The following is a 19,217-nucleotide window of genomic DNA, read 5'->3' on the forward strand; positions in this document are numbered from 1 at the left end:
TGTTTGTTTGTTTGTTTTGTTTTGTTTTTGGATGTTGCTGTTCTGGTTTTTGTTTTTGTTTTTTTTTTTTTTAAATAAGATATCTGGGAATTTCTTCTCTGAGAATACAATATTGTTTATGATATCAAACAGGAAATTAAGTCTTCCAGCTAAGGTGAAACTCAAGAATTTTTCCTGTTAAACAATGAACCCCAGTGCGAGTTCCCATTTAGACAAAAAAGAGCTGGAAATTCCGGCCTCCTTAAAACAAACATAGAAAACCCTGCCTTAAAAGCTGCTGGTTGCTTTCTCAGAATCAAAGGACTTTGAAAGGTCACTTATCCCAGTCCCTTGCCCTGAAGCAAGATGAACTAAAATATTTTTGCCCTATCTCCAGAGATGGAGACTTCGAATCTCTCCAGGAAATTCGTACTGATATTTCACAATCTCTGCTGTTAAGAAGTCTGTCTTAACATTAGAGAATCCTTGGTGCAGATCCAGCTGTCTACATCTTGCCATATCCACTACAATGTGGAGAAGATACTGTTCCTTTTCCTCTTTACAACAGCCTTTTACGTAGAGAAGACAACTTATGTCAATCATTACGTTAGGAAAGGCAAATAAGCACGAACTGAAACACAAGCAGCTAGGACTGAACATGAGGAAAACCTTTCTGTAAGGGTGACTGAAGTGATGTTGCCCAGAGAGGCCAGAGTCTTCTTTTGTGGAGATATTCAACACCTACCTGGGACTGTGTCCAGGCAATGTGCTGAAGAGAATTTTGCTAGAGCAGCGAGGCTGTACAAGATGATCTCCAGAGATCCCTTCCAACCTCAACCTTTCTGTGATTCTCCTGTTCTGTGAAGACAAGGTCAATTGAACAAACAATTTGTATATGTTCATAGCATTTTTGCAAGTAACTTAGAAAAGAGAAAAAATACAGCATGGCTATATAAATTGTCTACTTTTGCTAACAATCAAGTGTTATTGCAATACTATATTTTAACTCCATACTGTAATTTGCAAAAATGCTGGTATATTATTAATGTCTGTCCTTGCTCCCTTCAGCATTTTGGACGCTCAAGTCAGTCAGTCATTTTAAATATAGCTACAATTCTGCAGAGGTATTATTACCATCTCAACAAAGGAAGCACTAGCTGCATAAATTCAGCTTAAGTACCAAAAATAGTTGCCAGAAAAATAATAAATTGGTTGAAAAGAATTTCCTTCGTCCCTAACTAGGAACCTTTTGCAAGTATTTGATAAAAGGCAAAATCTGCTGTCATAACCAGGTCTTAGCCTATTCCAGCAGATTCTTTCATATTCTCTAAATACTGATGTGTGAGGAGCCCCATGGAATTGGGCTCTGCATTTAATTGTTGGGGTATTACAGTACCTGGGATTTGAATTTCCAGGGGAAATGTTGCATTCATCAGGATAAATTTTGTGGTCCCCTAGGTTTAGCTATATGATACAATGTGATATGTGTTTCCTTTATTCTGCTGTCATGCTAGAGATCTGCTGAAGAGTTCTCTCTTTCCTGCCTCATTCTTCTTGTAATAATGCCACAAATATTCAGTTTACTTCTTTAAGTGGATGTCCTTTACTGTCCTCGTGTTTGAATTGGAATGTGTTTCGTAATTTCTACTGAATTATTAAATCACTGGATTTCTGTTATATATTACAAGAGTAAGATATTAACACGCTGTGCTAACCAGAGTCCTTTGACCCCTGCCATGACACCTTTGCTATCCATTTTTCTCAGTATTTTCGTAGAAGATGCAGCCAGACCATTGCCAGAAGAACTGATGCAGCTACAGTTTTTCTAAAATAAGTTAATTCCTAGAATTAGTCTATAAAATTTCATTTCAGCATAAGCCTTATGCTTCTTGTGGCTGCAGCTCCTTGTGAACCATTCTAATGAATTTCTTAGTCATTAATCAGCTCTGGAACACTGCAATCAAAAAAAGGTTTTGTATTCCTAAGGCTAAACTCTGGTGTGCCCTGCCTCAGCTGCCAGACCCCAGCACAGTCAACACATCATGCCCTACAATGCGTCACTGCTCTGATGACAACAGCCACAAGTTGTTACCGAAGCCTTCCAGGGTTCCCAGCTATTCTTCCTTCATGAAACAGAAGGTGGGTTGTGGTTTAGATTACTGCAGCGTTTGACAACAGTTAATCTCAGCTACCCCTCCACTCACTCACTAACCTGTCAATCTGTATTTATAGTGGCATTTAACATCCATGTTAAAATATGCAGAGCATTACTGCAAATGCACTGCAACTGCAGACATTGATATGTCCATATTTTGACCTTTACATTCAATTCCTTTACGTGGCCACAGTAGTACAGATGTCCAGAATACAAACACTTGTCAAAATCACTTTCTACTTCATGATATTTTTCTCCTCTTCCGCTTGTCTGCCTCACCCAGGGATTAGCAGTGCTGGTGACTTAGAGACAATAGATCTCTGTCCAGGGGTTCAAAGTAACATTGTCATGGAGCAGATATAGAACAGATTAGCTTGAGACTGTAGGAAGACTGTCCCAATAATTAGGAAGAACTATATATACATAGTAGGGATCTAGCTAGAAGTATCAGCTGATTAGATACGGGATACAAGCATGAACCTAAGACTGAGCTGGAAAGGACCTGGCCAGAGTCCAGGCTGAGATGGAGGCAGATACAGGACAGGGGAGTCCCAAGAGAGTCACAGATCAAGTCTGTATTTTCACAGGAATGCACACTGCTATCACTTGCTCATTGGATGTGCTGCCTAAACAGAACCTAAAGAAGAGGAGCTTGTGCAGGTACCACACTCAGTCCAGCACTCCAGACTCAGCTGTGGACATTTTATTTATTTATGAAACTTTGCCTTACTATCAGAACCAGACAATAATAATTTGACCTCCTCTGTGAAGGTCTCCTGCCATATTGTATAAATTTTCTTCCTTACATCCAATCTAAATCTCCCTTCTTTCAATTTGAAACCATTTCCCCCTGCCCTATCAAAAAAGACCTTTTAAAGAATCTGTTCCCTTCCTTCTTACACTCCCCTTTAAATATGTAAAGACTGCACCCAAGTCCCCCTGGAACCCTCTATTCTCCAGGCTGAACAGCCCCAGATCTCTCAACCTGTCCACGCAGGATAGATGTTCTATCTCATGGATCATTTTGTGGACATCCTCTGGGTACGCTCTAGCAGATTCATGTTTCCTGTACTGAGGACCCCACATCTGGATGCAGTAGTCCAGGTGAGGTCTCACCAGTGCAGAGCAGAGTGGCAAGATGACCTGCCTCACCCTGCTGACCACACTTCTTTTTATGCAGCCCAGGATACAATTGGCTTTCTGGACTGTGAGGGTATATTATTGGCACACATCCAGCTTAGCAGTACCCCAAGTCCTTTTGGCAGGGCTGTGATATATCCTTTCATCCTCCAGCTTGTACTGACAGTGGGAGTTGCCACAACCCAGGCACACAACCTTGCACTTAGATTTGTTAAACCTTATGAGGCCCTCTGCTCAGCCTGTCTAGGTCTCTCTGAATGGCATCCCATCCCTCAGGTATGTTGACTGCAACACACAGCTTGGTATCATCTGCAGACTTGATGAAGGTGCACTCAGTGTCACTGTTAATGTCACTGATGAAGATGTTAAAGAGCACCAGTTCCAGTACTGACTCCTGAGAGATACCACTTGTCACAGATTCCCATTCAGACACTGAACCATTGATCACTCCTCTCTAGGTACAATCTCACAACCAGCTTGTCCACTGAACAGTCCACCCATCAAACCCACATCTTTCCAATTTGGAGAGAAGGCTGTTATAGGAGATTATGTCAAAGGCCTTAGCATCCTGGCATTAGGCTGCTTTCAGCTAAGTGACAGATTTCAGGATCCTGAGGCCTCATTTGTCAGTGCACTGGATGAATACCCACCAAGAGCACCCCTGTGGCTGCCCTAACTGCAGGCATCTTCAGGCTCACTTTGCCATAAAGTGGATTTTTCAATATCCTAGTGTTACATGCACCAGTTCAATATCTCTTTGCTGTGCCCTACAGAATGTCTAGAGGGAAAAGTGGGGTAGCTATCATGCCAGGTGGAATTAGAGACAAGCAGATCATTTGGAGAGAGAAGCAGGTCCAGGTCAGAGGCTAGCAGCTCTGGGATGTGGCAGCAGACCACAAATATTGCAAATATTGACACAAATACAGACACAAATAAGTGTCTGTAGTGCTCAACTGCTACTTTTCTCCCTTAGCCTGACCAATGCCAGGATAGGATATTTCCCAAACATCTGCTGTAAGTAGTGCAGCTAACTACAGCTAATTGTACGCATCTAGCCATAGTCAGAGTGCTTCCTTGTTTGCAAGAGGCATTAAGTAATACTTAGATTGATTACAAGAAACAGTCCCCTGTAAATTTTTTAGATCAGATTTTACTCATATTTAGATGGCTGTCCTGACTGATTTCTATAATTTTTACCAATGTGCATTACAGTAGAATCCTAACAGGACAATGTCTCCTTGCCAAAACACTCAGACCAGATCTCCAAGACAGCTGGTAGCACCTAATGGCTGCCAGGAGTGTTATGCAACGGCTGCAGAAAATTCAGTTCCATCTGTGCATGGAAAGAATAAAAATACAGAACTGAAGATGTCTCTGGTTTTGAGATATGCAGGAAAAAGCCAAAACTAAAGGCTATAATGTGTTGCGTCATGGTAAAAGATCACAGGAACAGAATTTCCTACTGCCTAATATAGAAGGAGAAAGGAAGAGGAAAGAGTGCATACACGTCTGATGTCTAATGAGATGTTTGACCCAAAATAATTCTATGACCTAAACATCAAAAGAAATATATATTTGGATTTTGCTTTTATTAATTGAGCCAATTTCAACCCATTTTCCCATATTCTTAAATTTTCAATAAGTGAAACTGCAAATGAAGAGATTTTACTGACTTTCAGAAAGCTATACTGTTCAAACATCTGCAGCTACAGCACTTAAAGCAGAAGATAAAACTTTCACATGATAAATGACATGATAATAGCTCCATATAGGCCACAACTACAAAAACTTGGTTTTTCTCCTCCTTCACTGTTAAATGATGGGGTCAAAAATAATAGCAAAACTGCATGTAGAGTCACATATCTTTCACCTTCCTATTCCCAAACCTCAAGCAATCCATTTCCTTGGGATGTGTTTGACTCTCTGCCATGGATGCTGGCATACCCCAGTGCTGGGGACAGAAATACAGCAGAATGCCTGAGCTCTTTTCTGTTGATATACCATAGAGATCATCAATTCAGTTGCTCCTCCAAGGCCATCATATGCCAGCCCTGAGCCTTTTCTCTAAGGTGCAGCTGATCAGTGTCCAGCTCTGCCTGTCTTCCACTGGGGCAGGAGATGGATGGCTGTGCATCATCACACTGCAAAGCCCAGACTGTTCACTTCGCCCTCCCCAGTATGCCCTACACACAGCTCTCTCCCTGTGTGCTCAGGAAGGACACCAGCAGGTACCAGTCTGTCACCACTAGGACAGTTGCTACAAGATGCCCCCAGTTACATTTTTCCTCTACAGTAACTTGAGAGCACTCAGGGACTGAATCAATAATTGTTCTGGCAACAGAAATAGCTTGTCCCAGAGCGGCCCCTCCTACCTGTTATGTTTGTATCTACTTGCTCGGAAATCACCATCATGCGCAGTTCAGTATGACAGGCAAGATCATTCTCAGCTTTATTTTTTGAGATACACCTGGAGCAAACAGGAAGAAGAATGTTGAAATCCTCTGCATGGTCTTGAAGGCATCTGCTTCTCACCCGATGGTGGTGTATCCTTGCCAAGGACCTTGTTCTGAACAGAAATTTTCCACTGTTCCTGCAAGGCAGTTTTGCAAGGAAGAGGAATTATCTTAACATTCCCTTGAGCATCTTCGTTTTCTCTCATCTATCATAGAATGTACATCTATGAAGCCCAAGTTTCTGTCCTAGTCAGAAGTAGGGATCAGAAGTCCTGTCTTTCAGGAGGCACTGCTTCTAGCAATTGCGTTCCCTGACAGTGTTCGTCCTTACCAAGGATGGGAAACAGTTCAGGTTTCAGACACCTTTGCAAAGCATTTCTGAACATTTGCTTCTGGAGACAGCCCAGTGTACTTCTTTGCACTTTTCCCCAAGGGAATCTCTGTGCCTGGCAAATTCACCATGGTATATACCACTAACACACCTCGCAACAAACACTTGACAAAAAGAGCTGGTTCCCAGAACTGCTGTCCAGAGGGAGTTTGCCAGAGAAGAAACAATAGGCCATTTCCAGTGTCATAACTCTCTTGTTTCCTGCCTTCTCTGTAAAGTAGTCTTGGTTTGTACTTTGTAGAAATAACCAGGCTAACACCAAGGAGATGAAAGAAGAGACAGGATATGTCTGCAGAGCCACTGATGTCATCAGTTGAGGCATGGGCAGAGCAAGCACTGTGGAAACAGACACAAGGAGAAAATGTGATAAGTTAACAAAAGAAAAGGAGCTGAACGATTATGTCATGTTTCTCAGGCAGTAGCTAATGCAGTTGCTTTACAAACAGGTAGACCACTGTAACAATAAGTTATTGGCTATACCCCTTTGCTTGGACAATTTTAGAATATGTAGACTGCACTCCTATCCTAACAAAAAGTTCCAGATGTTTTGCCAGCAAGATAGAAGATGTCCACCCATTAAGCAGTAGAACTAGCCATTTTTACCCTCCTTCTGTCATTATTTCTTGGCTGGATAAGACAGGAATCTCTGCCCAAGCTCCTCCACTGCTCATCAAACTCAACACTGCAGCATCTCTTTCTCTCCCTTACAATAATGCATGAAGGTTTTTCCCCCTCTGCTCTTTAAAAACCAGACATCTGGTCAGTCTAACCAGAGCTAGCTAAGTCCCTCCATCTTCCCACTCAAACACTTCTCAATTCTCCTTTGGAACAGTTCTGCTTTACTGTGGTACAAGCACTTCTACCCCCATATTTCAGTCAATGTGGCTGAAAAAGAGAGAAGTAAGATGTTATGAACAGAAACAACCTACTGAAGGTCTCAGCTGCTGCCTCTTCATCAGAGATTGGTATGATGTACTGACCACAGTTTCCATGAGTGTTTATATGGAAGTGGTTTGTTTTCCTTTGCCTGCCTGCTTGAGATTTGCTTTCTCTATTTGTTTGCTTCCTTCCCTCAGTTCTCATCCTAAGCAAAAGTTTATTTGCAGTGGTATGCAGATCTCTCTTTGACCATTATGAAACCATGCACAGGCTGCACTTCCTTTCTTCCTTTGTCTGAGCTGTCTTACAGCTAAGTGCAAAGACAAACATTAGTGCACTGCCCATTGCATTCTGTCAACATGACAGAAAGCTTTTTCTTTCTTCTTTTTTTCCTTTCTTTCTCCTCTCTTTCACTCTCTTTTTTTTCACTGACCTAGAATAAGACTATTCAAAATCAGCAAACAGTTGTTTTATTCCCTCCTACCACACACTAAGGAAGACATTGTCTTTTATCCTCTTCCAGGACATGCCACTGCCCTGCCCCTGGAGCTGTAGGAGCACATGGCACAGCAATCCCTGCATAAGGTTGCTCCCCATCAAGGCAGAGGGCACTGTGGCACCCACGCACTTCTCAGAGCTGTGAACTAAACCTCGCACCACAGGCACTGTTTCTACTGAGTCTCACTGGCTTTCCTAGTACTTCAGGCAAAAATTGGCCTCCTACACAGAACTAGGGTAGGAGCAGCTATATGCTTCAAAGCCCTCCTTTTTGCTTCCTGGATTCCAGTGAGGCAGTGGACCTGAGTCTGCATAAGTAAAATGTGAAAGAACAAGTCTACTTAAATATCACTGAAAAAAAGAATCATGTTTCATAATGACAAAAGTAACCGCTGGTGTCATGATTCCCTTTCAGCTCAGTAAAATCACTAAAACTAAGAAATTTAGAAAACTAAATTCCCTACTGGTTAAATGAGAGAAACTCTACTGCATTCAATACTTCTGCACTGATGCATGAGAAATCTTGATGTCCATGTTGTTTAAACCTTTAGGCTGGCACCTATGTAAACTGTCAGAACCTGAATGCAATGTCCCACCGTTGCTGAGAAGATTCGAGCTCTTAGCACCACACGGGACTAACAAATCAAACTCAATAACCCAAGCAAAAACTGCAGTGAATAGTACTGGGGACTTGACCTTCACATTTTAGAAATGTTTTCATACTTAGAGATTCCTGTAAGAATAATTTTTTAGTTACATATTCACGTCAGGACTTTTTCTTCTATAATTAAAGCAGCAATCTATCTGTGCTGTATCTTTTTTTCCACTAAAAAAACCCCAAACAAACAATAAAAAAAAAAACTCCAACAGAATCAGAACAGTCCCTAATGAAAAAAGAAAGGAACAAATATAAACTAAATGTAATCCTTGCTACAAACTTAGTGCTATCCAAAATTCTACATCTACTTACTGTTAATAGGGAAACTATTAGAACATTTGGTCAAAGGTCAGGAAACAGCAGGGGCTAGTTTGGAAGTTTGCTGTAGTGAATTAACAGCTACAAATGGAAATGTGATTGGAAAATATTTTTTCTATGTCAAACAAGAATCACCTTACCAGGAAATCTCAGAAGAAACAGCCCATCAGGTCTGATCTTGAATGCACTAAAGTCAGTGGGAGCTACCCCAGTAGGTTCTCTGGAAATCTTAACCACTCAATCAAATTATAACCTAAAATAAAACCTTTCTAGTACCAATGTTTTAATAGAATATTTGACATTTTCCTGATTTACACAAGATATTCAAAGGCCTGTGGAAGAGCAATCTCACTTATCTTGCCAAATGGCAAAAAATTTCCTGCTTTGCATGGGGGAGGATTCCACCAGTGCTGGCACCTTGGTGTGCAGCCATAGGGTAGGGAGGTACATTTGTACAGCAAATAAAACAGTCAAATGCCTGGGTTTTATTCTGAACCATAAACCAGTCACGACTTAGATAAACTCCCAGTTCCATGCAATTCTACCCAAGTTTCCTCCAACTCCCAGAACAATATAAATGGCACTCACAAAACCTTCCCTACAACATACCTGAGAGTCACAGCTCAGACCTGCACCTTCAGACCTCCCTGAAGCTATTGTGCAGCCAGGATCCTTTAAGAACCTGTAAAGGTTAGTACAGGTTACAAAGTGCCAGCAGTTGGCAGGCAATTTGATTTTTAGTTTGCATACTTTTTTTTCTTCAAAATTCTGTCTCAGCAAGCTGATCTGGACATACCATTCAAATTGTAAAGAGTTACAAGCATTTTTCTTTACAGATGGCCTTAGGACTTAGCTGGCAATAATGTCAATAACGTTATGCAAAGATGATACACCTACCTATTTGCCAACAGAAAATTCATTGTGCATTAACTACTGCGTAGACACCACATGGTGAAACCTCTCCTCAGTGTTTGCTCCTCTATTCACTTTCCAAACAGATTATGCCTGTGGTTTTGGCAGATGCTTTCTGTTCCATTCCTGATCTCTATAGATCTGCTGTGGGTATAAATGCACATTTGTAAGAAAGGAACCTATAGATTCTGTGGCACAGAAGCAAGAAGATGCTAAGAAAAGCTAATAAGAAAATTGAAAAAAAAATTTGCACACTACATTGCCTCTTCAGTTACTGCCATCAAAAAAACTTTGGATCAGTGCTTCATTTATATTAATCACACACACACACAGAGGATAGAAACCAGTAATGAATAGAAGTCAGGAGACCTCTGCAGACACAGAGTTGTCCCCAGAGCTAGGTTAGTTATATAAAAGAATGAAATTCAAATTATCCTACTCTATGCAAATAAAATCCAGCCAAATACCAGAAATAGGCTCCTTAAAGTCAAACATCAAGAGACAAGAAAATAGGCTTTCAGAATGACCATGCTTACATTGCTCGTGAAGAAATGGATCTTGTGGGATAAAGAAATTCTGTAGAGTGACCTTTGGCCTCTTCATTCCTGGAAAGAGATATACAGATATGCCAGCAGACTCCTCCAACACCAACATCCCCACTTCTCCACACCAAAGTTTTAAGGACCCTGCTCTTCCACAGATGAGAGCTCCTCAGTGCTTAGCAGCCTCCCCAGAAACAAGGCAGAATGCACAGTACTGCCTGCAAAGCTGGAGCAATGTCTCCTGCAGCCCGCAGTTGTGTCCCTCACAGATTTACAGCAAGGGCTGTTAGCCCTTGCCACAGTTAACTAGCTCACAAACACTGTTATCTATTTTGGTGGGAAAGTTGTCCAAAGCAGGCGTTGAGAGCACTAAAGAAATCCCCTGCATCACTTCCTCTGCTCCGCTCCATCCTCCACTTCCTCTGCTCTATTGCAGGGCAGCAAAATTGCAATGCTGTGGCAATTAATGCAGATCTATATGATTGCTCTGTCTTTGACATTGTTTCTTCTCACAACTGCTTAATGCCCACTGTACAATTTAAAGAAAATCTGACAGCAGGATTCCAGCCAAAGTACATTCTCCAAATGGCACAAAACCAGACAAGGAAAGGGGAGATTTTATAATGAAGAAAGAGTTATGGTGCAAGTGTCACTTAGATTTTACATTAGGGAATCCAGGCATAAGCTATGACAACAGGAGATTGGCATACCATTAGCTTTGCTGCTTGCACAACACTGATAGCTGTGCCTTCGGAAGCGTTCAGCCCTTTGGTTATTTGTCTGAAGAAAGTGGGTATGACATCACCACAGGAAGTCCAAATAAGCTGATAACCTCACTGTGTTTTCACACCTGGGGAAACTTGCTGTCTTTTAAGAATGTTAGGCCGCCATCAGATTTGCTTGCAACTGGCCAAAGGCTGAGTGGGAAGTTGCTGGGAAAATGGTGACACAGTATAACAGATAACTGTATTAGTCACTGGTATTATTCTGTTTAGACTGAGATTACCAAAATATAGCAGTAATTTGTTAAAAAGTAAAGTTAGTGCTGGATTTGTTTAATGAGGAATCAGCTCCTATAAACATAGCTTTCTCAGGATCTGTATATAATTTGTATATAATTTGTCAGGGCAGAACAAGCTTCTTACAGATGACTGTTCAAAATGCAATGATTTAAGCATTGCAACATTAGGGAAAAGTCATACGCTGTACAAGAAAACTTGAATTACTCTCTACATAAAACTTGTCTCCATTTGTCAAGCTCTCATCTTCCTCTGCCTTTTCTGTCCTGGCAGTAACTAATCAAACTTACATTCAGCTCCTTTTGCTTCAGAGAAAGTCAGTGTGAAGGAGAAGAGGCACTATAATGATTCAGCAAAACCAGAAGCAGTGTAATTATCCCTCACTACCTTATGGTTTCTCCAGCATCGGTAGGAAAGTTCATACTGTATTTTTTCAATACAAATCTCTGTTGGCAAGAGTGCCTTCAAGTAACCCTGCTGAGGTTGCCAGTCACAGACTCCTTCTCCCGGCACACTGCCCCAGGCCACCATGGCAGACCACACCAAGACATAGCACCACAGCAAAGTCAAAGCATTATGGACTGACCGCAGCCTCCATTCCCCCACACTGTTCAGAGAAAGGAAGTGGGACAGGGTTGGATGAGGTGACAGCATTTGTAGTTTGCTTTTAGTTCTCACTGTTCTAGTTTGTACGTAATAAGCAATAAGTTACATTCATCTCTCTACATTAAGTCTGTTTTGCCCATGACAGTAATTGGTGAGTGATATCCCCATCCTTATCTCAACCTGTGAACCTTTTTCATAATATTTTCTCTCTCCCAGTTCTTTTGAGAAAGGGGAATAAGAAAGCAGCATGGTGGAACTGAGTTGTCAGAGTGACACCACTCAGCTGTGGGCCTTTGTAGCTGGGTTGGACACGTCACAGGCAGATCAGACAGAGTATCCCAACAGCACCAAAACATCTGCTGGCTTGCAGCTGTGCCAAGATTTATAGTGCAGGTGCTGCCCATGCATCAACATCACCCTCAGTTTCCCAAAGCTTCCTATTCTTTCCTCAGGTCCTCTGATCTTCTTTAAACACAGCTGTGCTCTCTGTTTTTCAAATTTTTCTTCCCTCCTTCATTTCTAATAATTTACACCTAGATCTTGACCTCAAATGTCTCCCTGGATTGTGACTTTATGAGTTACTCCCCTCAGTCCCCCCACAGCTCTTGGTTTTGCAATTGGCCTTCAACATCACAGCACACTGGTGCTCAGCCAGAACCTCTCCCTGTGCCACACTAAGCCTTAACTTCCTTCTGGATCTGGTCCCACACCACAAGCCCTGCTCAAGAACCAGCCAGAGCTGGCACACCAGTTCATACTGTGGTGAGACGCGTCTGGGTAGCAGGGCCTCAGCAAGAGATGTGGTATCAAGCAAATGGTGCCTGACGCAGGGTGCAGGACAGCATGGGAAGCCAGAGATAGCTGTACCCAAGGGAAGGTGCCTTTCTGGTTGTCCTGAAGAGACTCCGAGGACTTCACAGGATAATCCTGGGCTTTCCTGAGAAGAAAGGATTTGTGCAAGGTGACTGTGAGGTGTGGAGGGAAAGAAAAATCCCTGAGGTAAAGTCAGGGCTTTTGGAAGTCAGAATAATCTCATTTTGCCAGTAATTCCAGGAGATAACTGAATAACACTAAGATGCTACTGGGCTATTTAAAATCATTTGCTTTGCACCTGCATATGTTTCTCATTGTTTTCTGGCCTCACACCAACAGCATGCTGCTCCCCTCAGCCTGTGCCACTTGGACTCTGTGCCTGCACAGCCTCTAGAGTAGTGCTGCTATCCCCCAGGAAAACTCCCTGCTTGGACAGCAGGCTTCACTGACTCTCTGAAGATACCTTTCTCTGTCTGCATGACCTGGATCCCTTTCTATTTGTGATTGGCACAAATCCTGACATTTATGAGTGCTGTATAACCCTAGCCTGTGAAAAGATACTTGAGGAATCTTCTTTCTCCATTGCATGTCACTCCCCTGCTCCTTGATCCACCTTGCTCGCACAAAATGTCCAAGGATCACAGGATCAGTAAAGCTATACCAAACTCATACATGCTCCAGAAAAGCAGCATTCATTTTCCTACAAACATAGTTCACTCAGGATCTGAACTACTCAGGACCATTCATTAAGTACCAGCCACTACAAAGGATGGCCCAAGCACATAGCCACGGTTCTTTGAGTGAACTGATAAAACACAGAGCTGATGAGAAAAAGATAAAAGATTTTATTTTCTCACTTCAGGAGTACAGTCAAAGCTAGATGACCATTGGTGGATAATCTATGGCTACAGACAACAGTCTGGAAGCCACCCTCTCAAACCATGAGGGTGAATCCTTCTGTGGCTATCATGAATCAGGACCCTGTGAAAAGTGCCCCGAGCTCTTGCAAACACATATCAAAAGGGTGAAGCATGAGGTGAGAATGTTGAAAGCTATATGAAAAGTTGAAGCGTAATAAGATCCTCAGAGCAGTCATCTTCACCTCTCAGACCTTTACTCATCCCTGCTTCATGGGCCCAACCACTGCAGCCCATGTTCTGAACAACAGGTCCCATGATCTTGTGAACCATCAGCAGGCCACAAGACTTATTTTGTGTCTAAGTATCAACAAGACGCCATCTGGAACTTAATCCAGCATGGTATCTGTGCAATACATGAATACTGCATGCAACCTAACACCAAATAAAGTCAGTGGTATGCAACACGTTTTATTCTGCAGAGAGAGGCTGGTAGAAGCTTAGCAATAACAAAGATCCATGCTGTGGTTTTGTGGCAGCATTCACCAACAGTTTTTGGGAGGAGGGTAAAGATGAACATCACTTTAACAATGACAAGATAAGAATAATCACTAGTTCTAACACAGTTTACAAAAGCCCCTTCCAGAGACAGTAACTGGTCTGAGAAACAGGAGCTGAACCACCAAGAAAATGGACCAAAAATCCCTACAAGGGAACGAACTATACACCAGACAGTCTATGACTAAACACATCCATAATTCAAGCCAGCACAAAACTGTCATTATCGTACGATCTTAATAAACAGGCCAAGGAAAAATAGATCTAACTATAACCACACCTTACACCATCCCAAAATTTTTCATCTAGCATATCCACTGTGCACATGTGTTAGAGCTGTTTGTCTGAGCATAGCTTCATTGTTTTCTGGACTTCTAAATTCTGTGCAGACCCTGCCACATCTTTCCAGCTCTCTTTTCTCAGCTTAGGCAAGATAAACAACCACTCGCTGAATGCCCATGTTCTACTTCTCACTCTGGGGAGTGAGTTGCAGATCAGATGACTGGTTCCCTAGAATTTTTTTAAATATGCTTTACTACATTCTGCGTGGATTTTGCTACATCATCTCCACAGAATATTTTTCCACAGACAAGTGGGAAACACCCCAGTCTCTCTGAGGACACACTGAGACATTTTTCAGATACATGAGGGTTAAAATAAACAAAAAAAGGCACATTTTCTACCCACCAACAACAGCTGCTTCATGTCACTCCTGTGTCTTTTTCCCTTGACATCTTGTCTGGGTCTTAACTCCTTAGCATTCAAATCAACTGTCTTCTTCCTCAGAAGAAAAGGAAGAGTTCAGGACAACTCTCCTTCCCACAAAACAAATTTCTTGTTATCCTCTATCAACAGCCAACACTGAAGCTTCAGAACACCTTTCTGCATTCACAAATATATTGCACACTAGTAAAATTTTGTCTCTGTGAGTACTTAAATTTTAAGGAGCACATGAAGAACACCTACTGGTTTGGTGAATGAGGAGAAATGCTCAGGACATCTGTGTCTGTACTGTGCATGGAATGTTTTGAAGCTGCAAAGAACAGCAGTATCCTGCCACACCTACAGACAAGAACACAGAGCAGACAGAATGAGAAAATTCATATATTATCACTCCAGCTTGTCTTTAGTACAAGGTTCACTAAGCTGGAATCTATTATTTGTGCCATCTGCACAGGCTATGGGTCAGTGCTTTCTGATAAAATTACAAGCAATTTAGAGAGATGCGTACTACTCTCCAATAGGAAACTGAAGCTCCAAACCAGCTGCTTCTCAGGATTTTGATCAATATTAAACACCAAGATTGTAAATATTGTACCCTTAATTATAATTTCTTTGTTATACCATCAGCACAGTAAAAAAAACTAGCTCTGATTCATCTCTTCTCAAGAGAGTTTAAAAAAAAAACAAACAAAACAACAGAAATATCCAAAATTAAAAATCAGACATCTTTTCAGTTTATAAAGACATTTTAACGATCACTTCACTGTATCTTAATGCTCACCTTACTTGCCTTCAATTTATCTGTATCTCCTCCATTCAGAGGGCTAATGCTGACAGCTTTAGTGAAGACAGTTGGTAAGCAGTGAATTAGGTAAAACTAATTTTAAGCAGAAAATAATTCTAATTCATTCTTACAGAATTCGAATGCCCTCCTTTCTTCAGATGTTAAACTCTATCTTTGCACCAAATACAGGAAAACAGTCAAGTTTAATATTACCAATACAAAGCTGAATGGAGAACAATTAATTTCATTAAGAACACCAGCAGCTCCAGATTTATTTTTCCTCCATTTCTTCCCTAGAGTGGGAGATTGGAGGAGCATTTAATTCTCCATTGAAATGAGAACAGAAAACTACTGTCTTCTGGTAGCATGGAGCTTCTGGAAATCGGACAGTACATTTTGCCAACGTTGCTTTTCTGGAACCTTCTGGTTTGTTATTTTTGCATTGTTTTGACTATATATTTTCACATGTGTACATTTAACCATGACACAAATTAGGTCAGCTTGTTTCCTATAAAAAGCCAATGGTGGGATGCACCCACATGCACTGGGGGAGCTGGTAGATGTGATTGCTGAATCACTCTGTCATTTTTGACAGGTCTTAAGAGAACAGAAGAGGTGCCTGAAGACTGAAGGATAGCAGATATGCAGATATCATTCCAGCCTTCTGAAAGGGCAAGAAAGAGGATCTGAGAAATTTAAGGCCACTCAGTCTCACCTCTGTCCCCGGAAAAGTGATGGAACAGCTCATTCTAGATGCCATCGCCAACCAGTTGGAAGAGAAGTTCATCAGAGGTAGTCAGCATGGATTCATCAAGGGAAAATTATGCTCAGTGTACCTTGTAGCCTTTTCTGATAGCATCACCAGCCAGGTAGATGGGCAGAGAACAGTGGATGTCATTTACCTTGACTTCAGCAAGGCTTTTGATACTGTCTCCCATGATATCCTGATATGGAAGCTGAGAAAGTATAGGATAGACGAATGGACTGGTGAGGTGGGTTGAGAACTGGCTGACTAACTGAGCTCAGAGGGCTGGGATCAGCGATGCAGTCTGATTGGAGACCTGTGACTAGTGATGTTCCCCGAAGGTCAGTGCTATATGGCAATTGAGGACTTGCTCAGATACAACATCTGTGTGCACAGAAACAAATGAAAGCTGCTGCTTACCTTTGGAAGGCCTCAGATACACAGAGATCTCCAGCAAGGTCTGCTTGCCCCCACTGCCAGCCCTGAAATGAAGACTGGGAAGGGGTGGGTCCTGGCTCCACCACTCACAGGCACTCAGCTGCACTGCATGTACCCAACCTCCCTTAGGCTGAGCCTGCTTTTCCTCCAGGTGCTGCATCAATGCCCTGATGATGCATTTCCCCTACAGACTGTTATTTTACATATCAAAACCAATTTTCCATTAAAGAGGAAGAAACAAGACATGCTATTGTTGATTTAATGATACAAAATGTAGGCTTCCAAAACTTGAGACTGCTCCTGATTCTAGATTAAACAACAAAACTGCAACCTTGTATGCAGTTAATTCCACAGGGCTATGGATTTTTTTTTCCTGAGTACGTTCATCTGAAAGTGACAGAAGGAGGTGACTGACAAAGTCCTTAACCTCTAGTTCTCAGGAGCTGAATTTGTTAGCAGATTCTTTTCCCCTGGCATCTCTGACAGTTTCAAATAAAGCACAAGCTGAATTCCCACACATGCATGTCTAAAAAGCCAAAGAGAAAATCAGATTAAGTTCTACACTACTAAAACATTGTACAACCAAAGCAGCAACAACAGCAAAAAGAGGCTGTTCCAGTAGTATCACTGTGTCAGGACGGCCAATAGTGCTGGTAGACATACTGCTGAGCATCAACGCTACGGATTATCCTTCAAACTTCTAAAAGATGCTGCAGTACCATTTTCAATCTACACTGCATGAGTTTTAGTCAAAAGAAAGAAGGAACATGCAGGGAGAAGGAAATGCTTTAGTGAGTTCAAGTAGTGTCTGAAAATCTGCTCAGTCCTATCAACACAGAATATAAAATCCACAAAATTACAACAGGAATGCCTTGTGGGATTTCCTGCCCCGAGTCATCAGATATCACATACATTTTAATTTAGGAATCACTACTGTTACCAAATACAGAGAGAAAAATCAGACAGGTTTTGTTGTTTGAATGTCAGTCAGACAGGCCTTTAACTTCAGCACATGTAATACCACACTAAGGAAAAAAAGAGGTCATTTTGCAGTGACTTGCTGTGCAAAACTGTGTGGTTCTAAGGTTATGCTCTAAAGCACACCATCATAAAGAATATCATTGTTAACAGATCTTTTAAAATTATAGTTCATTAGAAAGTAAAACTTTAAGCTCTGAAAATAACAACAGCAACAAAATTCTTTTTCTTACTGTAGCTGGTACCACCCCTTCTATCACTTTATTGCTGCCCTCTTTCCGACCCAAAGGAACCCCTTTGTAGCACAGTTAATTTCATACCCTAATGACAGTAACAATTAAGACAACTTCTTGCCATTACTATCACCACCATCCCAGAGAGCCATCTCTCCTTATACACTCAGAGAGCGAGGAGTGAGAAATGCGTTGTCAGCTATGAGCCATCTACAGTCAGGAAGGCTTCAGGTCCAGCAAAAGAATGAGATGCTTGGAAGATGTACAGGGGGGACACAAAATCTGTTCTCAAGTACAAGAATCACCTGGCACCTGATAAAATGGGCCTAAGCTTTAGGAAACTAGGTGCTTTCCTCCACTTGCACCTTGTGGAAGCTCTGGGACGTCATTTTTACTAGAAAATCTTAAATTTTGAAAAGTAACTAAATCAATCCATGGGCCCTGCACTCAGTAAAAATTCCTATCCAGGTTCATGCAGACCTCAGATTAAGCTGATGTTAATTACTGCTACAAAATTAGCAGTCACTTTGGGTCAGCTTTCCTCGTTCTTGTCATATTTCTCTCTGTATCCAAAAAACAAAGCTCTCAAATTTCTACCTGGTGCGATCCAATAAACTTACAGTGGGTTTGTTAAAAGCTGCTGTTCGTTAGGAGGAAAACAACAGAAATTTTTCTTTATTAAAGCTCAAATGTCTTGCCATCTGCTTAGGCCTTTCATGTTACTTTTTTTTTTTTTTTTTTTAATCTTTTCCTGAATAACTTGGTTTAACAAACGCCGTATCACTTTACCTTGTATACTGAATTCTTTTGTACTGGAAAAGCTCAAAGGAAATAATGCAAGGCAAAATCAGTTATGATTTCTGCAATGCACACTTAAGGCTTCTTGCACTTCCCAAAGTCAAAGGGGAACATATGAATTCAGTAAGTTATTACCACCAAGTCTTAATAATCAAGCTCAAATACAAGAGCTACCCTTATTTCACTTGGAATGCATCTTAATTGCTAGACACAGAAAAGTCTCAGGAGCAGTTCATTTAAAATCTATGCAGGGACACACCTTATTTTCTGTGGGGTTTCTCCGTCTCATCCCTGTGATGCCTCCCAGGGTCCCAGTGCTGATGCTGCCAACTATGCACAACGAGTGCATGTTTTCTTGGCATTGGCAGGGACATAGGCCTTTTCTCCTGGAATATGCTTGGATTTATCTGAATATGCTTTCTGAATACCTTTTTTCTCTTCATGGGTTTTGAGGTAAAGACTGGGAAAACTGGTGGCATGCGTTTTCCGATTTTCCTGAAGAGCTCTGAAGTAAGCAGATCATCTAATCATTCTTTCCATTCCTTGGGGGCTAAATGGTTATAGAACAGGGCTTTTCTATTTTCTTTTCAATATATATGGTGATTTCCCCTTACAAGTCAGGCTCTGACAAGTCTAGCATCATGTGGCTACTCAGTACGCATCTGGGATATATGTAGAATGCAAAGACATTGCTCCCACACACATAATTTCTGTCTATCTAGTCTGCTAGAACATACAGG

This window comes from Excalfactoria chinensis, chromosome 6 (genome assembly GCF_039878825.1).
Source record: "Excalfactoria chinensis isolate bCotChi1 chromosome 6, bCotChi1.hap2, whole genome shotgun sequence".
NCBI classification, from domain to species: domain Eukaryota; kingdom Metazoa; phylum Chordata; class Aves; order Galliformes; family Phasianidae; genus Excalfactoria; species Excalfactoria chinensis.